Source organism: Anastrepha obliqua, chromosome 3 (genome assembly GCF_027943255.1).
Source record: "Anastrepha obliqua isolate idAnaObli1 chromosome 3, idAnaObli1_1.0, whole genome shotgun sequence".
In the NCBI taxonomy this organism is placed as follows: domain Eukaryota; kingdom Metazoa; phylum Arthropoda; class Insecta; order Diptera; family Tephritidae; genus Anastrepha; species Anastrepha obliqua.
The window spans coordinates 24,549,318-24,573,643 of NC_072894.1; the positions used below are offsets into that span (position 1 = coordinate 24,549,318).

A 24,326-nucleotide genomic window follows, 5' to 3' on the forward strand; every position below is an offset into this window, starting at 1 on the left:
TTGGCAAGAGATATTGAGTGCTAGTAGTTTTTTTTTTTAAATAGAATAGCGTACTTAATACGTTTATAGACGGTAATTGTTTACATCGAACTACTATGTATAGTGCATAGGAATATTTGGCACGAAAGTTCAATGTTGTAGTGATTGCTAGTTGAGGCAATATAAAATACATACGTGTGCATGAATACCCAGCAGGTACTTAAACTATGTATATATTGCAAACTGGTATTTGGAATTAAATGAGCAAAACGAACTAGTATGGGTTCCTTCTCTTTAATACAATAACAATCTGACAACCAAACCGATTATCACATTTCTTGCAACCATTTCGTATTCCAAAAATCGTTTATTTATTATTTAATGCGCAATGTAAACAAAACATAGTATTGTTCTGAAAATTGAAAAAGCTGACAAATGGAATTGTTGCTTTTGAAATTTTGATATGATGATATTTTGGAAAGAGTAAGCAACAGTTAACGCTAAGTTCACAAAAACAGCCAACGTTTCGAAGCTATCACAGTACAAACTCGAAGAAATTTTCCGTGTTTATATATGTATGTACGAGGGGGGTTCAAGAAGTACTCGTGTTAGAAATGAAGACACCATTTTTTTCAACATAGTCTCCTTTTAGAAAGAATCACTTCTGCCAACGCTTCGGCCGTTTTTTTTAACCCCTGCAAAAAATAGATTTGTCGAACTCTCCAAAATACGCCTCTGTCTCGGCGATGACTTCCTCATTTGAACTGAATTTTGTCCACGTGAGCCACTAGGAAAACAAGGAAAGTCGCAGGGAGGCAGATGGGGTGAATACGGGGGGTATGGCAGCAATTCAAAACGCAATTCATGCAGTTTGGCGACGACAACTACGGATGAAATTTTTTTTTTTTGTTTTTTTTTTTTATTGAAATGTTATAAATTTTTATTTACATTCCATAAAGATTACACCTAGTATAAAACTAATAAGTAATTTTCATTTCACAATTTGAAGTAGCTTAAACAATATTGACAACTAAGTCTTGAGGTTTCTTTCTTTTCAATCTTCTTTTTACAGTTGCTTCATCGCTTAGTACGGAAGCTTCTGCGTTAATGTGTTTTTTTAATTTTTCAGCATGCTTAACTGCACAGAAATTGGCTGTGTCTGAGACGGTTTTTAAATTTAAATCCTTGTGCAGATCTTCATTACGCACGTACGAGGGAGCTTTAACGATTCCCCTGATTACTCTATTTTGGAGGCGCTGTATAATGTCGATGTTGGTCTTTGCAGTACATCGCCATAATTGATGACTTGGTTGACTTGGTTGTATATGAGGAGTTTATTTTGAGTTGATAGCTCAGAGTTTCTGCCAATTAGCCATTGGAGTTTTTGCGTCTTTAGATTCAGCTCAGCAGCTTTGATTTTCACGTGCTCTTTCCACTTGAGCTTTACATATAAAGTCATGCCTAGAAACTTTGCACTATTAGCATTTGGCACTATTGCTGACAAAATATGAACTGGTTTGTAGATAATTTTTTTATTAGTAAAATCCACGTGAACTGATTTGGTTTCGTTTAGCTTTATGTTCCAATTTTCAGTCCATGTGACTACTTCGTCAATGGACTTCTGCAGTTTCTGGATGGATTCGTTTTCAGTTGATCCAACGGCTAAGATGCATGTATCGTCAGCGAATGTAGCTACTTTGCACATTTTCGATACTGGTAGGTCTGCGGTATAGAGTAGCTACAGTACTGGGCCGAGTATGCTGCCTTGTGGTACTCCGGCCAATATTTGTTTTATTTCCGAATACGCCTGCTTTTGCTTTACTCTAAAGTATCTATTTGTTATATAGGATGAAAGTGCTGGTGCGTTCACGTGGTGAAACATAACCTTCTTTTTCGCCAAATGCAGCCATGCCTCCTTCAGTTTTTTGTGAAAGCGTTCCAATAACTGACTGTGGTATTGGCCAGTGATCGTTCTTACTTTTTCTAAAAAGATCCACGAGGATGACGCCGTTGGCATCCCAAAAAATCGTCGCCATGACCTTCCCGGTCGATGGGACTGTCTTCTCTTTGGAGCAGATGCATCGAGAGAAATCTATTGTTTTGATTGTTGCTTAGTCTCTGGTATGTAATGATGAATCAAGGTTTCATCAACGGTGGCAACTTGACGCAAAAATTCTTTCGGATCTCGCTTAAATTGCTCCAAACACTGATTCGAAGTTAACAGCCGCATCCGCTTATTGTTGCTTGTGAACAATCGCGGCATCCATGGGGCCAACAATTTTTTCATCGCGAACTTATCATGAAAAATATTAATTGCCATTCTGGCCGACACACCGCGCACTTCTACGAATGGTCAATTAGCGAGAATCATGTCGTGGTCTTTTTGAATGATTTCTTCGGAAACCATGTGTGCCGGGCCTCCAGGTCGATCCTCATCAAAAACGGGTGTTCGCCCTCGTTTAACCAATAACTAATATAACTGTGGTCATAGATGGCGAAATGTCCCCATAAACAACACCCAACTTTGCTGTTATCTCCTCGCATTTTTTCCTATCCAAAAACAAAAAGCGAGTACCGAACGATACTGCTCTTTCTCCATCTTAGCGAAAATCACGAAACACATCTTACTCGAATAGCTGCCAAATCCAAACTAACCTATCAATCAGTGTGAAATTTGTTTTGCCGTCAGTTGATAGATGGCAGCACACGATGCTAACACCAAATTCCCTCAGGAACGCGCTCTGTCATCAAACACAGCTACTTATTGAACCGCCCTCGTATTTAAATATATTCTTAATGTTTGCAGAAGATTAGATTGAGGTAAATGTACTGCTTATATTATTTTGAGAAGCGTTCCTAGATGTTTAAAAAACTAATCGGAAAACCATTTTTAACTGTAAACCAAACTCATTTAACACGTCATACTTCACCATGTAATGATTCTTGTTTGATTTGCTTAGAAGTAATTAATAATAAATAGGAGCCCTGAGCTTCAAAAATTGTTGTATAAATCAAATGTTTGTGTACTTTTGAACAAAGGTTTCGGAGATAAGAGTTAACGGTACTACGTCCATATTTACTTTATTTAGGGCTCACAGTAACCGCAGATTTGTGGTGAAATTAAAGATTAATTTTTAGTTTATTTTTTCCTGACGATAATACTTAACTAAATTAAAAAATGCATACTTTTTATAGCGATGATTTAGAAGGAGGTTTTTATGTTTCGGGTCGGACCAAAGAATTTGTTTATTCAGTAGAAATTGAGACTCGGAGGCATTTGCTAGAAATAACTAGGCAAACATTTAAATAAAACAAAAAATATGTACGTGCATACCTATATATATTTATATATTTATAATATGTGTAATTGGCCCGTACATCCTTTATTGGGTGTTTGACCGATCTTCTCCTCCTATTTGTGGTGTGCCTCATGACGTTGTTCCACAAATGAAGTGATCTAAAGTTGTGAGTAACAGGGTGTTAACAATGCAAGCCAACAAAGAGAAAATTCGGTACATTTTACAGTTTTTCTTTGATAAAGGCGAAAATGCAAGCCAAGCCATTTGTGGCTGAAATTGTGAATAGTGTTTATGGTACCGATACTGTAACACCTAATTACGTGCAATTTTGGTTTCGCCGATTCAGTTCTGGCATTTTTGATGTTAAAGATGCGCCTGGGTCAGACAGGAACGTCACATGTTAGTAGTCGTAGCATCGCCCAAGAGGTAAAGATCGACCACAAAAAATTTTAAACCATTCATTCATATAATAATAAAAATGTTGTTAATCGAAATGGTTATTCAATACGCCAAAAATTAATACAACAAGTAAAGAAGTTCGAACTGCCTTTATATACCCACGCACATTTTAGTAAAATTTTATTGTATTTGGACTGGATGTTAATTTTTGAAATCAATCAAATTCATGCATAGAGAATGGCAGTCATAGCTTCTAACATCAGACGGTCGGACGGAAATTTTGTAACACATAAGCGTATAAAGAGTGGGCGTGGTTTCGTGTACCAAGTCTTGACGAGTTTCACTGAGGTTTTATTAATTTGCCCAAAAAAGGATATGGATACGGCCATTTTTCGAAAATTTTACTTGTGTCATACTTTTTTTGTACTTCTTCATTTGTTTATAAAAGAGATATCACTTTTTTCGTTTCTGAAAATTACCGTTATATGGCAGGTGGGCACGGTTACTGACCGAATACGCCCATTTTCAATATCAAACTTTCCTAAATAAAGTGTAATATGTATACTAAGTTTCATTGAAATATAGTAATTTTTGTTCTAGTTATCGTGCGCACGGACGGACTTACGCGAAATAGACTCCACCCATCATTCTCAGTATTTTAGCATATATGTATATGTCTATATCAATCTCAACGTTATATAATATTAACGAAATCGCCCGTGGGCTAATTCAGCTCAAGTCACTTTGCTATATGAATCCATCGCTTCCGCCACAGCTGCGGTCCAAGTGTCGATGGCGACTACTTCTTCAGAAGTTTAAAGTTACATATACAAACATATACATACATAGTAAACCTGAAACCTGAACGTCAGGTTAAGTTAGGTTGTAATGGTTGCCCAGAAAATGGGCCCACTTGGACGAAAGAAGCATATATACCCTATAAAACCTGAAAATTAAGGAATAATTTGTTGCAATCATTATATTTTTATCAATATAAAAATGTATAGTTCTTGCATTTCTCTTCTGACTTACGTTACTTCCAATTTGCTGCTTTGACGCTTTATAAGATTTGCCAGCAAAAATTCTTCGAGCAAAATCTTGCAACTTCCAACATAGATAGAGCAGCTCATTTACTTTCATATTTGTACCTACTTCTGGCAAATTCTAGCATGTTGGGAGACCAAGCTATATGAATTGTATGTAAATATGTGTGTGTATGTAGGTGCCATTGAAATCTTTGCAAATATATCACAGCGTAAATTTTAATATAGGGTGGGCGAGGTAAAATTTGATTTTTGAATCGGCTATAAAAAAAAACTAATCAATATTTTTTCAAACTTTTTTTTATTTTAAAGATTGAACATTGTCATTTATGAATGAAAAATAATATCGTTCAAATGACTGCCACGACTGGCTTTACAGTAGGCAATTCGATCAACCCAATTTCTAAGCACATTTTCGATTGTTGAGGCTCCAATTTCATGAAAGGCAACTTCGATTTCGTGTTTTAAAGCATCAATCGTCTCTGGATGGTTCGCATAGCATTTATTCTTAACGGCTCCGCACAAAAAATAGTCCAACGGGCTTAAATCACAGCTCCGAGGCGACCAATTGATATCGGAATTTCGGCTGATTATTCGGTTTTCAAAAACGGTAGCCAAAAGTTCGAGTGTAACTTTGGCAGTGTGACAAATTGCACCGTCCTGTTGAAACCAAATGTCGTCTATGTCATCCTCTTCAATTTTTGAAAACAACTCGTTGAGCATGTCACGGCAACGCGATGATGCCGCCAGACTAAAAACCGCACCAAACAGTGACTCGTTGTGGATACATTTTCTTCTCTACAATAACGTGTGGATTTTCCGAGCCCCAAATTCGACAATTTTGCTTATTGACGTAGCCACCGATGTGAAAATGAGCTTCCTCAGAAAATAAGAAGAAGACTCACCACTTTGGAAATAGGTTTTCAATATTTCCCAATTTTGTTTAAGCGTAAATTATGAACACATTGACATGTCATTTGTGTTACCATTCTCAAAAAAATAGGTGATTCAAAAAGCAAACGCTATATGGCCCACCCTGTATATACATATGTACATATATAATCTTTAAATCTTTAATTGTTCTTATTTTTATTGGTTTTACTCATCATTATTTTTCGTATCACGTATTTATAAATATGCTGCCAATCTAACGAATTTAATAAGTTATGCAATTTTGGATGCTTTTGTTTTGAGTGAGATCCTCTTAATGATATTTTCGTATTTGCCTAGAATACACGAGGGCGGTTCAATAAGTACGCGGGCCTGAAGGAAGTTGGTATTAGCATACCGTCTATCAAACGACGGCAAAACAAATTTCAGACTGATTGATAGGTTAGTTTGTGTTTGCCATCAATTCGAGTAAGATGTGTTTCGTGATTTTCGCTAAGATGGAGAAAGAGCATTACCGTTCGGTACTTCGTTTTTTGTTTTTGGATGGGACAAAATGCAAGGAGTTAAAAAAAAGATAAAAAGTTGGGTGTTGTTTATGGGGACACTTCGCCATCTATTTATTACCACAGTTAGATATTAGTTCAACGAATTTACACGTCTGCGAACATCCGTTTTTTATGAGGAGCGACCAGAACGCCCAGCAGATGTGGTTACCGAGGAAATCATTCAAAAAGTTCACGACATGATTCTCCCTAATCGACGAACAAAAGTGCGCGAAGTAATAGAGGCCTTAGGTGTGCCGGCCGGAACGGCAATTAATATTTTACATGATAAGTTGGTGATGGAAAAATTGTCGGCCCGATGGGTGATTGCGATTGCTCACAAGCAAAAACTTAACTGTTAACTTCGAAGCAGTGTCTGGAGCAATTTGAGCAAGATCCGAAGAAACTAAGGAACAATAAAAACAATGGACTTTTCTCGATAAATCTGCTCCAAAGCTTTTTTCGGTAACAACAGTATGCACATATTCTCGCCTTTACATTTTTGCGGGCGAAGACAGTCCCATCGGCCGGAAAGATCATGGCGACGATTTTTTGGGATGCGAACGGCGTCATCCGCATAGATTTTTTAGAAAAAAGCAAGAACAATCACTGGACAATACTACAGTGACAAAATTGAAGGAAACAATGCCGTAAAGAAGGTGCTGTTTCACCACGATAACGCACTAGCACATTCATTCGGAGTTTTCGCCGCCAAACCACATGAATTGCGTTATGAATTGCTGCCGCACTCCCCGTATTCACCCCATCTGGCTCCCTGCTACTTGTTCTTATTCCAAACATGAAGAAATGGCTCACGGGAAAAAATTTAGTTCAAACGAGAAAGTCATCGCGAGACAAAGGCGTATTTTGTGAAGTTCGAAAAATCCTACTTTTTGGAAGGGTTAAAAATGGCCAGAGCGTTGGGAGAGGTGTATCTTTCTAAAGGGGGACTATGTTAAAAAATAAAAAACAAAAAAATGTTTTAAAAAATAGTGTCTGCATTTCTAACACGGTGACTTATTGAACCCCCCTCGTAGTTATTTAACTGGTTAATTATAATCGTTAAATACAAAAAATTGCTCTAACCCAGTTGATTATTTATTTATTTACTTTTGACAGCTTCTCGTTCTTGAGTTTTATTAAATAAATTAGTGCCGTTATCAGTATTCGTAACTCTCAAAACTACCTCGACCAAGGTCACATAAAATTATTTTATTGAAAGTGTGACCAAATATTATACATTTTTTATGCTACTAGCGGTCTTATGCATTTTATCCATATAAAAAAATCGAGCAGTCGTTGTATGGAAAAAAACGTATAGCATCGGCAACAAAAAAAACTATTACAAATCAACATGGATTTTAAGCAACTTTAAACTGGTACCCGATTATACCAAATTTACCACTTTATTATATAAAATATATATATCCGGAGTTTTGATGAAAATTAGTTGATTTTTTTTTTATTTTTTTATATGTTTGTACAAAGTTTGAAATTTTAGGTTTTATGATCTTTGTTGTGGCATGAAATATATTTGAATGATTTGTTGCTTCGCTTGGCCGAAAGCGGTCAATTTCCGAATATTGTTTTTTTTTTTGCTGACAAGAAAATTTTTCAAATTGAGCAATTCGTGAACTCCCAAAAAGATAGGTTTTATTTGACCGACCGTTCATACGAGGATTTGAGCCATCAATTAGCCACCAGGAGGCAGTACCCGTCACAGGTAATGATTTGAGCCCCTGTAATCGCAGATGGGCGCTCTCCAATCGGAAAGTATTTTGGAGATTGCTTTGAAGCCGTGGGCAGACAAACCCGTCTTACAAAGCTCTAATGAACCAAGAATGGCTAAAAAACCACAATCCGAACTTAATTACGTCCACACAATGGCTCTGAAAGTCATCAGACGCAAATGCGATGGATTATTCTCTTTGGGCTATTTTGGAGAACAAGGTCCGAACTAAAAGATTCACCAGTCTCGAGGCGCTGAAAAAAGCCATTGTCCGCGAGTAGACCAAAATACCTGCAAGTCACATTCGGGCAGTTTGCGATTCGTTTTGGAATTGTCTCAAGTCCATAGTCAAGGCAGAAGGTGGTTATATCGAGCAAAAGTAAATTGATTCTTAATTTTGTATTATTTTCACACATTTTTTACCTATTTTAAATTGAATAAAAGTAATTTCCCAAACTAAATTTATGGCCTTTTTAATTGGTTACACTTCGAGTGCCGGACCCTGTAGGGTTCCCAGTTAAAAAATCTAGCAACCTCCTGGGCCCATAAAAGCACAAAATATTAGTGATTTGAAAGGCTGCGTACAGCAACTTCTCTGCAAAAAACTATATATTTGAGTATTTTTCAGTCTTCATAAGATTTTTGAAGATAATACCCCAATCCCATCCGTTATAGAACATAAGTTCTCACATTCCTTACATGATACCGAACTTGCATAATTTGGAAGAAAAACTATTAACTTACTTTTTAGTCTTAAACTTCGAAGCCGACAATGAGCGTAGAGGGATAGTAAAAAGAAATTGGATCGGTCAATGGAACTCACTCATCTAAACACGAACTGCTGTGATAGTATATTAAGAATGGAGTTTCAATAGAGAAAACAAGAGTACCCAGACCTGACAAGTTACGCATTAAACTGCACCCTCCTACAAATTTTTACTTGTTTTCTGCAACAAAGTAACAATGAAATGTTTTTAAAAACGAACATCGTGCTGATAATTTTTGCTGAACAAAGTTATTGTCCAACACATCTCAGATTTTTGTTTTTATTTGATTCCAAGTACTAAAGCTTGAAGAGCTCGAGTCTTGGTAACCGAAGAAAAGTTGTTTCATAAAAGCAGTTAATAATTTCGTGCCTAGACTTCGACGCGCCATCCTCTCTTCTTCAACCCTTTCTCAGTTCTTACCTAATAACTAACGTTCTACTTCATGATGGACGTTGAAATTAAAGAGGGAAATAAGCGTAAAGCAGAAAATGATTTGATTATTAGCATCTCAAAAATATGATCACGTTTTGAGAATTTTTTGAAAAACAAAGAATCCCATCCTTTTCACTGAAAATTTATTATGTATTATGGTGAAGGACGCATTCACACTTACCTTTTTTCTATTGCCCGCGAACGCCTGAGTATGGGGAATGTTTATGCAGTTACAACAACAACAACCAAAACCTGTTCACTAGAAAGTGCATTAATTAGCATGAAGCATCTATTGATTAACTGACGGAGCCTTAGACATACACTTTTCCATAATAACTATACTTATATAAATACATTTAATTGTATTTAATTGGGCAGTATACTTTATAACTTTAATTTACCGTTGGGCATAGTGCACTAAATAATTAATGCAATAAGTCGATAGTTAAAACACTGGAAAACTGAAGGTTTAGTTATAATGAAACCCTTATTTTAACTACCACTAAAAAATTAGTGGGCTGCCATTTAGTGGGTAGCGCAAAATGCTCAACCCTGGTTAATTATAAGGGTAGGCTTAATAATAAGTGAAAATAATGCAATGAACCCAACTCGTTTAAATCTGTATGCTGAGGACTTTCCTTTGAAGTTACGCTCATACAAAGTAAGGCAATTTGATCTACAACTGATATTTTCGATCCATTCCAATAGGAATCCTTTACTGAGTGGGTTTCTTGAAACAATCCGAAACTTACCTTTTGTGTGGTGACAATTGCAATTAAATCTCGATTATCCGGGATGATCGGGACCGAGCTAATTAGGTATAACCGAACATCTCGGTTAAATGAGTTTGGCCACGCAACACAATGTGTGTGTTTTTACTACGTTATCTTAAGACTCTTAGTAAGGTCAAGGTACTTTTGCTCTTTAGCTTTTAATTTCTTTTTGAGTAAATGGCTTTATATACGACACAGTAAAAAATAAATAAACATATACAAATTCATACAACACGAATAATAAATAATAAATAAATAATAAAGGCAGGTGATGGATTATTCTGCATTCTCTCTACCGTGTGCTGGAAATAAATGACGGTTAAATAAAATGGAGTCACAGATAATCGAGATTCAACTGTGTTCAGATACCTATTTATATAGACCCCACTGATCAGAAATTTTAAATTCCACTAAGCCTCGTCACCGCTCTACTGGTTAAAGCTGCGTGGACAAGGAACGCATTTTCATTGAGTTAAAAAGCTTACTAGAGGGGTAGCTAAAACAACACCTCATTGCATTACCAAAAATGATGAAAACTACACAGTGTTCACATGTAATAAATGAGAGAATTTATTAAGCTCTCAACTACAGAAATAATTCATCAACAGAGCAAACAGTTGGTAGGGGTATTCTATATGTGTTGTATATGCCCTTATATTCCGTATTTATGGTTTGTATGGTTTTTGTAGTAAATGCAGTACAATTTTAATAACAAAATACATGCACTTTTTAAATACAAAACTACTGCTAATACAACACAAGCAAGTCGGTTGCACTCGTGGTTTTATGTACCTTGTATTCTTTGCTTAGCTGATCGTAACAAAAATATGCCTGGATCTGCGGTACAATGTAAATGTTTAAAGGTATTATTATGAATATTATTATAAATGAAGTCTTTTGAGGAGTTAAATTAACAAGAAGAGGTAATTTAGCTGTGCGGGAACTTTACAACAGGGTGTTTGCGATGTATGTATATATGTAAACCTAATTTTTTTATTTATTTTGTTTTATTTTATTTTATAAAGGTTTATATAACAATAAAATTATTATATAAGCTGATAGTAGTGCAGCGCTGGCAGGTTGATTATGGCTCGATTAGATCAGATGAAGTAGATCAGTGTCTTTGAGATGGTGATATAATATAGTTATGCTGGCTTCGATTGGGTTTTTTAATATTTCAAGATGGTCGATATTGCGTAAGTGATGATGTTTAGCCAACGTCTAATTAGGGCATGAAGAGAGAAGGTGATTTATACTCAGAGTGGAGTTGCAAAAAGAGCATAGGTTGGATAGAACGCCTTGAAATATATAGGAGTGTGTAATTATTGTGTGGCCTAGCTGAAGGCGTGTGTATGGTGTGACTATATTCGTTGGGATTGACTCACTAAAAAAACCTTAATTAATTGTAAAAGTACTAAGAAAATATTACGAATGCAACAAATGTCGAATACCACTAGTAGTATACCAACACTAATCGTTAATTGATATAGAATATACATTATTATTCTACCATCCGGTTTCTTAATATTGAAAAGCAAGTTCGATATATCAAAGTTGCTGAAATAGAGCTCAAATCTTGGTTTAAATATCGAAATGGTTCTTATATTCTATACTTTGTTTTACATGGATTCATAAAAAAGTTAACAACTGACTAGTGTGAACGGTCTTGCCCAGCAAGAGTGTAAGTAAATTATTGTAAATAATATTTTTATTTATCCTTAGCTAAGCTTTCTAAGTAGTAACCACTTAAGAGTATATGCATGTAAATAAAGCTTCTGTAAAAAAGAGGTTGTCTGTAAAGTCGGTTTACTGACGATAGTTTAACGTGACAACGTCATAAGAAAATACTGATGTAATGGTTGCAATTTTCAAAACAAAATTTTAATTTTATTTGTTTGATGGATATTTTGTATGGATATAGAAAAGGAGGTAAATGGAATCGCAATGTAATAGGTCAAGTTACATTTACACAAACGTGAAAAATGACGAAACATGTATCAAATTCATGAAAGATATGTTCAATTTCGATTATGCATCAGACGTTAATAAGTCAACAACACTAAGAGGCAACATCATCGATTTGCCTTTTTCAAGACATATTACACTCGAAACACTCCCTTTCATTTCCTACTTTTCTCATCATCGTCTTATTCTCAACAGAGAAATGGTTCATTACCATACACACAGGAAGAAGGCATATGCAAATACAAATATGTGAATTTATATACATATGCGCATATACATACATATACATACATATATATGCTCACTCAAGTAGGAGAGAGCCAGATGTCGAACGTTGCCGAACGCGGGGGCCGATTGTGCTCTTTGTCGTTTGTTCCGCGCTTTCGCTTGCAGTTCAAACAAGGTAACGACGCCTAAGCAAGATAACGACGAATGAGCAAGATAACGACACATGTTTTCGTGCGTGCAGCGGGCTAAGTCGAATTATAAGACGTTATCATGTCAAAAGTTATTTAATATTATGATAAAACACGTTGAATTGAACTAAAAATACAAAATTTATAATTTATAATAAACTCATTGCTTATAGAATGAATTTAATCTAATGATTAAATTTTTACTTATTCAATTACTTTGGCCGTATTTTTAGTAAACAAAAGTGGATGTCTTTGTTATTTAAAAAAAAAAGATAATAAACAAATAATTAATTAATAAACAGAATTTGTAATATGTTAATTCCACTCCCTAGTCATTCCTTGTCATTTCACATGTCATGATGTTCCCATTGCATTAGAATCTCTTTGCCAACCATTTTATATAGTCAGTAAGAGAGAGGAGGACTGCGCTCACATAACATAACCACAAGATTGCGTGATGTCGCACTGGTGCAGTTGCGTGAGAAAAATTTGAAAACTCAAACATGAATGCATGAAATAGAAGTAACTACACAAACAACATACACAGCGAGTATGTCAAAGTCAATCATAGCAATAGTAATAGATATGGATGGATAGTAATAGGAATAATAATGATAGGGATAGTAATAGGAGTTCAGCACCACCTTTGTACTCTGTACATCGTGACATAGCAATCTTAATATATTTGTTTAAAACCAGTTATAATATAATATTGTACTAGAATTTATTATAGCATAAGCTTTAATTTTTCATAAAAAAATAATTGAACCTAAAAAATAAATAGAGTAAAAACTTGTCAAGCTGTGGGGCTTTTATAATATTGCAACGGGGTATATTTACATATTTCGAAGGGGGCTGAATTCGTGAGTGTGATACGTCCCATACCAGAGTGTAACAACTTTATAAAATCTCTTTTGGCACAGCATGAACTATAAGGCCCAGAAATGTAAAATTATAAATACTTGGCCTTCAAATTAAAGGGAACAAATAATTCCATTTCGATGGCGATAAAAGCGCTCAGTGGAGCGCAAGTGTGAAAGTAAAATTATTTTCTTTACAAGTGATAAAAGAGAATAGCGGGGACTACAGTTATCGAAATTTTACAAATTTAAGCTCATAATAAGTGGAATCGAGTCTTCCACGTTAGGAAATAGTCCAGAATTTTAATACGTACCTCCAGAACAAGATAAATCCAAAAACGTGGTCAGAGAGGAACAATTCTACATTCTTATGCTGTACGTAAGTTTTGACGGCGTTAAATCAAACACTAATATATTAAGCAAGAAAATTAACTTATATGTATCTATAACCCAGTGTTAGAATTAAATTCATGTTGTTTGGAGATGTAAGGGAAATGTTTGTAATGAGTTTAGCTTCGGTTTTGTTATGCTAACACTTTGAATTTTATGAAAAAACACTTTGCAAGTGCAGACGTAGGTAACATCTAGTATATTACATACTTGTACAAGTATACGTCCACGTGACTTCATTAGGCGACTCAATCATTTACTTATTAAGTCAACCTATTCACTTTCCGCTTGCTACATTTCTAATTTGCAATTTTAAATGCAAAAAAAAAATCATTCACATATATTCATTTTCAATAAGAAGGAGTACGGGCATATGTAAAATACGTATCTATATATGTAAGTATACATACTGTGTACATATGTATAGTGTAAGTGTGAATGCTCTAGAAATGCTATAAATAACTTAATAGCACGCATAAAACTTAGGTCCAAAGTACTTTCACAAACTAATTATGGTTGTCTATGCCTTATATTTATTTATGTTAATAAATTATTGCATCTAGATATATCTAATATACATATGTATGTATTTACCAAGCATAGTAAAGAAAAACAAAGAAAGAGGAAGGCGTCACTGTCTTAATCAAATATAGACCTTTTACTAGTGTCTACAAAAGTGCTTTAAAAAATACCATTCGAAGCAAAAAGTTCCCGGAACAACCGCCAGGTGACGGGTGACGCTGTAAGTCAACTGATTTGAGTTCTGTTTTGTTTTTGTTAGGCTGTCACATCTGTGATTAACATTCCTACCAAAATTTGATTGGTATTGCTTGACAGTTGTAAAAGCTACGCCGTCTTGAGTAAATGTACCGGTGCTCGTGTTTTCGATTTATTTTAAAAATGGATATGAATTCCCAACAACGTGTTGGTAAAAAAAGTTTGCATTAAAAATGGATTCAATGGTGCGAAAACCTTAGAAATGTTGTGCAACTGCCTCGCTAATGGTACTCAAAAGAAAACCACCGTTTACGATTGGCATGCAGGCTTCAGAAGAGATCGTGAGACAATCGAGGATGACAAACATAGGTGCAGGCCGTCGACATTGAAAACTGGTGAAAGCATCAATAAAGTTTAGGTAAAGAGAGTAAAGAAAAGTTGAATAATAGCCGCAAATTAACCATCAGAGAGCAGGCAAAGGACTTAAACATTGCTAATGGATCCATTCAGAACATTCTAGTTAACGATTTGGGTTTGTGCCGTGTTGTTACATTTTAGGAAAAGTTAAAAAGGAACCGCGTTGATATGGTCAAAAACATAATTTCCAATGCAGAATCCGACCCGACATTCATCAAACGCATCATTACTGGAGACAAGACGTAGGTTTATCAGTACTTCACGCCATTCAGACCTCAGACGAGTGAGGAGAAAGCTCCAAATGAACCAAAACGTTAAAACCACGTCGTTTTCAGTCAAAAGGAAAGCGATGCTCACGATTTTTATGGACACCACGAAATTTCGCCAGAACGTTAGAACGTTAATAAGTTCTATTTTTGGGCGTTATGAGACGTTTACGTGAAGCAATTCGCCAAAGAAGAAAGAATTTAGGAGAAAACAACTCGTGATCGAATTAAAAAACCACTACGGGATCCGGATTTGAACAGCCAACATACGGCTTGGAAACCAACATACGGCTTTAAGATTGATTGATCGTTCTAGCTCAGAACTTTCTCCTTATTATCTGACTCATTCTCAAAAAAAAAATGTCCGATTATCGATGCAATGTTAATTCAATAGTTCTGAAGTTTTCGCTTTGACAAAATTTGTGAAAATTTGTAAATTTGAAATCTAAGGGTTTCTTACACATTTTTTTCAATTGTTGATTTTTCTTTAAATCATTTTTAATTTAGTACAAAGTGTCTCGTTCAGCGAAAATAAGTCAATTTCTGTTTTGTATTATCATTATTTTTATTATCTATAATTTTGTAAATATATATTACCATTTTAAACTCTCAAACTCTTAAGAAAACATTCTTTATATGCAATATTAATACAAAAGATTTTATTAGGGCATAGCGTATTTTTAATAGAAGCATTGAAAATGCGAAACTCCATTAGCATTTGTATATAAATAGTGTTACTTTTTTAAGAGTTTAAGGTACATACATAGCTACCTCACAAACTGTTACCCTTTTAGAATCCCAAGTAGGTTGAACTATTAAAGTCAAAGAGAAAATTGAAATATGATTAAGAACTTTGAAAAGTTTAGAAAAATGCACAGTTTTCTTTCGGAACGTATCATTGGGAAGTAAAGGGTGATTATTTAAGAGCTATAGGAAAGTTTTTCGAAAAAACACACGTAAAATTCAGAAAAATGCATGCAATTTTTATTTAAATCGATAGTACAGTCCATATAATTTAATGTTTGAAGATTATATCATGCAAATGTTGACCGCGACTGCGCTTCAAATGGTCCATCCGCTTAGTCCAATTTTGGCATACTCTTTCCAATGTTTGGGCCGGTATCTGAATGTTGTCTTCCAATGCGTTAATTGAAGCAGGCTTGTCTGAATAGACATGAGCTTTAACATAGCCCCACAAAAAATAATCTAAAGGCGTTATATCGCACGATCTGGGTGGCCAATTGACAGGTCCCGAACGTGAAATAAAATGTTCACCGAACTCGCCTCTCAATAAGTCCATTGTTACGCGTGCTGTGTGGCATGTGGCACCGTCTTGCTGAAACCACATGTCATGCAAGTCAGTTGGATATCATTTCACGGTAGCGCTCACCATTCACAGTTACGTTGCGATTCACAGCATCTTTGAAGAAGTACGGTCCAATGATACCTCCAGCCCATAAACCGCACCAAACTGTGACCTTTTCTGCATACAATGGTAGCTCTTGCAATTCTTCTGGCTGATCTTCACTTCAAAATCGACAATTCTGCTTATTTACGTACCCATTGACCCAAAAATGAGCTTCGTCGCTGAACACAATTTTTCGACTTCAAACTTTTTAAACACGCATTTTTATAATAAAATTCAATGATTTGCAGGCGTTGTTCGTTTGTAAGACGATTCATGGTTAAATTAAAGACCAAACTGAAGATGTTTGACAGTGGAACAAAACCCGAAACCTGCGTCAGCTGTTTAAACCAACTGTTTGAAAAGATAATAGCTAAATAATCACCCTTTATAATAAAAATAACAGTGTGGCTAGTATAAGCTGATTGTTAATAAAAACGGATCCTAAATACTGCAATGTTTATTACACCACGATCAAAAATAAAGCAAATAGTTTATTTAAAATAAAAAGTTACGCCTTCGATTCGTCACTTTTCTGCGTCGCTTGATGAAAAATTTGCATGTGAAAGTAACAATAAAGTTATCGACCCAGATTCGCCGCTAGCAAGTATGATTATGCCTCATAAAACTGGTATACTTAACTCACTATTTTCAATATTGCCACATCTTTCTTTCCTAATCTTCGGAAACCTAAGTAGGTTTCATTAGACCGCGTTCATACAGGGAAGCTTTTTTTGCTTCAGCTTTGTGAATTCTTTTTTGATGGTCCTGCCGTATTCAATGCAATTGTTAGCTTTTGGTCTACAATCAACAATAACAATAACAAGCAACTAGTTAAAGCAACAAATGTTTCCCTATATGAACCCGGTCTTGCTAGTAGTCATTAAGTGCTTCCAATCAAATGTAATTTTTGCCAGCTCCTTTCCGGTGCTGTCAACATATGTTTATTTATTCCATATACCCATATATCATATTTGTTCACCACTTGCTAATGCTCGGCGAATCGGAGAGGCCTTCTATTGAATAACGAATCATACGTAAATGTCATAAAACCCCATATTTTTTTAAGGCGCATTTATTAAAGGTGGTGGCGCTACACCAACAAGAATGTTTTGTACTTTTGATTGTCACGGCAAAGTATTGGAAAAGTAGAAAACAAAAAATTAATTCGCCTTGTTTTATTCTGTGCTGACTGCCACATGGACACAGCGAAAGAAAAAAAAAAAACAAATCAGCTGATTTACCAATACCACCTTTAATAGATTCGCCTTGGATTTTTTTTTTAAAGAAATATGATTTTTTTCTAGTCAATTACAATTTATTATAAAAACTTGTTAAGTACATATAGTGTATTACTACAGGTTTTCTCTACAGAAGAGAGTATTTATACTAATTATTTATTACAATAAAAATGGAAAAAAATAAAGGCTGCTGACTCATCACTTCAACGATTAATGATTATTTAACGAAGTAAGATAACTAACTGGTTTAATTGTATTGTTATTTGTAGATTGTAATTAACAACACACGACAGCCGTAGCCGAATGATTTGGTGCGTGACCACCATTCAGAAGTGTTTAGGTTCGAATCTCCATGCAAGAAACACCAAAATGGCAGAAACAGTTTTTTCTAATAGCGGTCGCACCACGGCAGGCAATGGCAAACCTCCGAGTGTATTTCTGCCTCATATAAAATGTCTGCCATTCGGAGTCGTTGTGGTTCCCTCCTACATCAAAATGCAGGTCACAAATAGGAGGAGGAGCTCGGCCAAACACCCAAAAAGGGTGTACGCGCCAATTATATGTATATTAAATATTATTTGCTGTAGTAATTTATGGTTTATTAAATATGACCTTGATTTTCATGCCAAACTTTTTTAAAATCATTCACTTGTGAATCGTTATCCATTTTTCGTACTGTTACAAGTTTAAATAACGCAAATTTTGACAGCACGGCTGATACTGGTATGTACTTATATGTAGGTATGTATGTAACATATGTGGCTTTAATTTGCTAATTAAATTTTTTTATAGTAATTTTTTGAGTTATCAGGTTTCTGCCGTTTATCATATATAGAATTTAATTGCAATTGTAAAGTAGACTTGCGCGACATTGTTTACTTCTTCTGTGTAAATTTGTACATTTATGCACATCAGCACATATTTATGTGCACATGTACATACAATACATGCCCATATAAATAAGTTTTAATGCACGTTTTATATTCTGCATTCGCCTGGCGGTTTTTTTTTTTTTTGCTTTCGTTTTTTTCCAAGCTGCTCTTGAAGCTTAAAGGTATTCAGTATCGCTTAAATTTATGTCTGCGATGTGAATTCATTTATTCCAAGTCCAACCGGTTTTCTAAGTAGATTTCCTTAACGCGGCAGTGATAATTATTGTTTCTTATTTGTGCTTCGAGAATATCTCTTCACGCTTTTTTGTTGGTAGAGTCTGCAATTGAGTTAGTAGCACAGGGTTTTACTTCCACTTTTTATGTCTCGAAAGTATACGAGTATAATCGCAGACATTAAAACTTTGGTATAGTTAAAATTGAAGTTCAATGGTGTTTGTATGTCAATGCTAATTATTATTGCAATATATAACATTATAATGCATTTCAAATCATTTCATTTAAACATTCACAATTTACGAGCTTTGAAACACAATTGCTTAGTTTGAGCCTGCAGAAAAGGGCTGAATTAGAACGGCGTGGCCCAACGGCTTCTTTGACGAATTATTCCAACTCCATCAACAGAGGATTTAAAAACTCTTACTACCTACCTAAACTGAATACTGTTGAGTTAAGCTGTGATGTTGCTAATATGAAGTTCGTTGATAAAAGCGAACCACAAGCTTTGGAGGGTGAAGGAGGAAGCCCTAGAACATATCATGCTTAGTCTTGCCATAAATTCTGTGACAAATTTTGCATTACATACGGCAAGAATGAATTCGCAGAAAAAAGTTACGTTATTTTTGCTTTTGTTCATATGCATTTTATACTCATAAAATGGACTCAGTTTCGTGGCAAATTTCGCTTTTTAACAACGGAGTGGGGAGCTGAGGAAAATCGCATTGCAGTGATTTCACTTCATAAGAGCAATGAGATTTACGAATTGCTGAAAAAACTTAATATTTGCTTACCGCACGATCAATCATTTTTCCCAAATGTCTGAAGTCACAGACAGAAAAGAAAGTGGTCATCCTCGCCTGGTTCGAATCAGTGCATTCATAAACACCGTTCAATAAAAATGCGCAGAAGTCCGCTTAGAAAGCAGAATATCATGTCGAGGGAAATGAATGTATCGACCAGATCCATGTCAAGACTAATTAGAAATGATCTCCACATGAAAGCCTTCCGTCGCTCAAGTGGTCATCTTTTGGCATTCAATTTGGCGCTTGAAGAAAATTAGACTCGACAGATGCAAGCAGCATCGATGGTGGCAAGCAGGCAATGGCCATGAAAATATTATTTTCACAAATGAGAAAATTTCACTGCTCCACAAGTTTTTAATAAGCAAAACGACAAAATCTCTGCTTAAACTTCTAAAAACGCAAAAAATGCTGCTCCAAGGGTTCAGCGTGGGCACCATCTAGCCTCTGTAATGGTTTGGTGGGGAGTGTCTTGTAAGTGTTGCCTCTCTTAATTTCTGCGAAAAAGGGGTTAGAACAGGGGAAAAAGGGTGCCAAGAGGATGTCTTAGAAGGCGCACCAGTTGAGCACCACTCTCTTCAATGGGGAGCGTTAGATCTTCGAGCGGAATTCCACTCCAGCTCATAAGGCAAAAACCTCCCGGCAGTGGCTAAAAAAACAATATTTCACAGAAGATTGGCCGATTGGAAGTCTAGATCAGAATCCATTGGACTACAATTTTTGGTCAGAATTCGAGACCATGGCCAGTCGAAAACCTCACAGAAATTTGGTTAATCCGAAACAATTTTTGGCTCGAGCAGCGACGTGAATATCCACGGAAACCGTGCGTACTGCAACAGCTGAATGGCCTAATCGTTTAAAGGCTTGCGTAAAAGCAAATGATGACCATGATCGAATGAAAATTTAAAATTTATATATATAGGTATACATATATACATTCTTTCTGGATGTTTAGCCGATCTCCTCTTCTTATTTGTGACGTGCGTCTTGATGTTGTTTCACAAAATGGACGGGCCTACAGTTTTACGCCGACTCCGAACGGCAGATATTTTTATGAGGAGCTTTTTTATGGCAGAAATACACTCGGAGATTTGCCATTGCCTGCCGAGTGGCGACCACTATTGGAAAAAACGTTTTCTTCATTTTGGTGTTTCACCGAGATTGGAACCTACGTATGAACCTTCCGAATGGTAGTCACGCACCAACCCATTCGGTCAGCGTAATATTTACATTATTAAATAAAACTAACTTCATTGAAAAAAGTATTATAATTTCATATCTCTAACGGACTTTACTTGTAACAAAACTTATGGCAGGACTAAGTACATATAATCCAAATACGTAGACTCATACACTTCAAAATGTGAATATTTTCTCCATATGAAATTCCGAAAATGTCGTCCTTTGTTTTTAAGAGCTTGAGAGCTTAGAATGACAATACAATGCAGGAATATTGTTGGTATGATATTTTTTTAAATTATCTGGTAGATAATTTCATGGCATTTATTTTTTGAATATGATATCTGGCGTATAACCGCCGCGGCTACCATCGATCAGTCCAATAAATCGATTGTCAAATATCGTCGATATCGTTGACTTTTGGAAACAAAAATTCAGTCTGCATGGCTCGATATCGATAACCATTTACCGTAATGGCAACTCCTTCCTCAATTCGAAAGAAATAAAGAGAGATGATGCTGCCAACGAGTAAGCCGCGCGTTATATGGATGAAGTGCTCTATGAACTTCGCGAGCACGTTTTTTTTCAAAGTAAATTCTTCCAATTTGGAAGCATTGTTTTGACGTTAAAAGATTCATGATGACTTGTCAAAACTTGTTCTTCTCCTTTATTGACGGGATAACCGCTAACGCGATTTTGGCCCAGTTTAACGGAGGGCGCCAGTCGTTTCTTTCTCGTGCTAACCGACGCCAGTTGGACACACCAAGTGAAGCCAAGTTCTTCTCCATCCAGCATTGCTTTTCCTCTGCTACCAACAGCTGGTACCGACTCGAATACTCTGCGAGCCGGAGCGTTTGTATCTATTCGGACGTCGTGACCCAGACAACGAAGCCGCTGGATTCTACTATTTGTGCTTCTTTCCAAACCTTTCTGAACAAAAAAGTGAAAACTGTTTGCCATTCTCTGCCATCAAACCATAGTTATCGATATCGATAGCTCTCATGCAACTAAAAAAATACCCGATATAATAATTATGCATAACTACCATATAGCTAAGATTTCCAGCTGGCGCATAAAGCTTAAGTGGATAGCACCGAATGTGTATAATTTGCATAGCTTTTACCTTTTTGTCCTTGAATCGAGAATGGTAGGCTTAAATTTTCAATTTGGCAACGGTTACATAAATTTGTAGCTGATTTTCGTATAAAGCATAATCAACTTTTGCAGTCTTAGCACGTTTACCACTTCAATGTGCGGATATGAAAAGTTATAAACAAAATTTATAAGAAATAAAGTAAAAAAATAATTAGTTTGCTAAAACGTGAACCACAATCTGCAAGTCACCCACTGTAATATAATAATAAATTATGAAACAGTACATCGGGAATGCAAACTGATATACTTACGTATTATACAGTGTACATATTTGTATATACATACATACATACATACATAAATGTATACAAATTAATGCGCATGCGTACTTTGATGGGATTCATTACTCGGCGTTTTAATAGTTGGAAATTCTAATTTAGAGCCAACCAATGATTTAGTAAATTAATGAAGTCTAACCATTGTTGTTAGTTTCGTTAATAAACAATCAGGTTGTGCACATCCACAAATGACTTTTTTTATTTAACACCCAACACTCCCTTGTGTTAATCTGGGCACAGCGGCGCCTCATTTTATACAAAAAACTTGAAGCACAATGAATAATTTTTTCAATACATATTGATTTGTTTTTTATAAATACACAAACTTCTTCTACGCTTCCGTTTTTAATTGCTTTTTTTATTATTATAATTTTTTTTTTATGTTGAGTCAAATTGGCATTTTTTTCCAGGGGCTTATGCATGTTAAAGATACACCAATACTAAATTATGTACGATGTGAGGTTAAAAAAATAAGGTGAATTTTCAAATTTCGCGGGCTACGTACATTCGACTTTCGATTCTTATTTTTTTATGTTGATACAGTCCTCTGGAAGATATGTTCACGATTTTAGCAATATACTCGTATGATGTTTAGTTTGTTTGTGAGAGGCATAAATAAGACAAGTGTTTTGCGTGTTCAGCGATTTTCTGCTATGGAATAGAATGGATTGAAGAAGTGGCATCAAATTTTGTGTTCAAAAATGGAATTAAGTGCTCAAAAACACTTGAAATGTTGACAGTCGCATACGTTGAGAGTACTCTGAGTCAAAAAAATGTTTACAAGTGGTACAAGCTTTTCACAGAAGGTCGACAAGATGTGAATGTCGACACTCGTTCTGGACGACCCAGCACATCAACAACCGATGAAAATATTGAGAAACTGAAGAGAATTGTTACGGAGAAGCGTCGAATCACAATTAGAAGACTTGCTGAGGATGTCGACATATCGGCATATCGGTTGGCTCATGCCATGCAATCTTTTCGGAAATTTTGGGCATGAAGCGTGTGGTAGTGAAGTTCGTTCCAAAATTGCTGAATTTTGACCCAACAAAACGTCACATGAGCATCGCTCAGGAATTCTTGAGAGACATCAGCATCATCCAGGTTTATTTAAAAGTGTCATAAGTGGAAACGAATCATGGGTATATGGTTATGACATCGAAACCAAAGCCCAATCGTCCCAATGGAAGAGTCTAGGAGAGATAAGACCAAAAGAAAGCACACCAAGTTTGATCAAATGTTTAGGTTTTGCTCACTGTTTTCTTCTATTACCATGGCGTAGTAAATCAGGAGTTCTTTACACAAAGTCTTACGGTAAATAAGGAAGTTATGCGCCGTTTACGTGAAGCAATTCGAAAAAAATGCGACCTTTTCCTGTTCCCAAGATTGAAAAGACCCATGAAAAAACGGCGTTTTGCGACGATTGAGAGAGCTCAAGGACATACCAAAAAGTGCATATCAGAACTACTTCGAGGATTGGGAAAAACGCTGGCACAAATGCATTATATCTAAGAGGGACTATGTACATTGAAGGATATAAAATAGAAATTGATGAATAAATAAATATTTTTTGAGAAAAATGAAAATTCACCTTATTTTTGGACAAACCTCTTACTTAAGGGGTAATACCACTGTACACGCGTAAAATAAACACGATTTTTAAAGAATTTTTTTGTATAGAAGGAAATGGGAAACAATTACTCTGATTTGGGAAGTTATTACTTATATACTAAAATACAAAACTACAAAGTTTGATCGAAAAATTTTACAAAATGGCGGCATTGGAGACATTTTTGTAATGTGGTTTCTCTTGAAGGAGCTCCGCGGCACGCAGCACAGAGGGTGCATATTTTAATCTGGAACAAAGAAACATTTTTTTTTCTTAATCTAGATAAGAATAGCTAGAGAAACACGTAGGGGATTTAAAAAATATTTATTTTTGTGGAATTAGCAAGCATTTGAAGGAAAAAACTCTATTTTGGACTAAAAAAACGGCACTTAAATAATTATAACAATCGTTTAAATTAATCTATCGAAAATCCCCTACGCTCTTCTCTTAAAAAGGTTATTATACAGACGTAGTGAAAAACCTGATTAAAAATATTTAAAATTGTTTGAGTTATGCTGCGTGCCAATTTCAGAAAACGTGTTTTGAGAAAAACGCGTTTAAAGTTTGGAAATTTGGAGAAGTCGTTAGGTAGCAGTCACTAACGCTTGGTTAAAAGCTTAAAATATTTATGAAATAGACTTCGGTAACGTATAAAACTTTTTGTT

At 35.5% G+C, this 24,326-nt stretch overlaps 1 protein-coding gene across 3 annotated transcripts in view; it reads left to right on the top strand.

Annotated features, from left to right (window-relative positions):
* Nucleotides 1–24,326, top strand: part of LOC129243078 (SEC14-like protein 2) — a 40,143-nt gene that overhangs the window by 1,173 nt on the left and 14,644 nt on the right. The gene's annotated exons all lie outside the window — the stretch shown is intronic.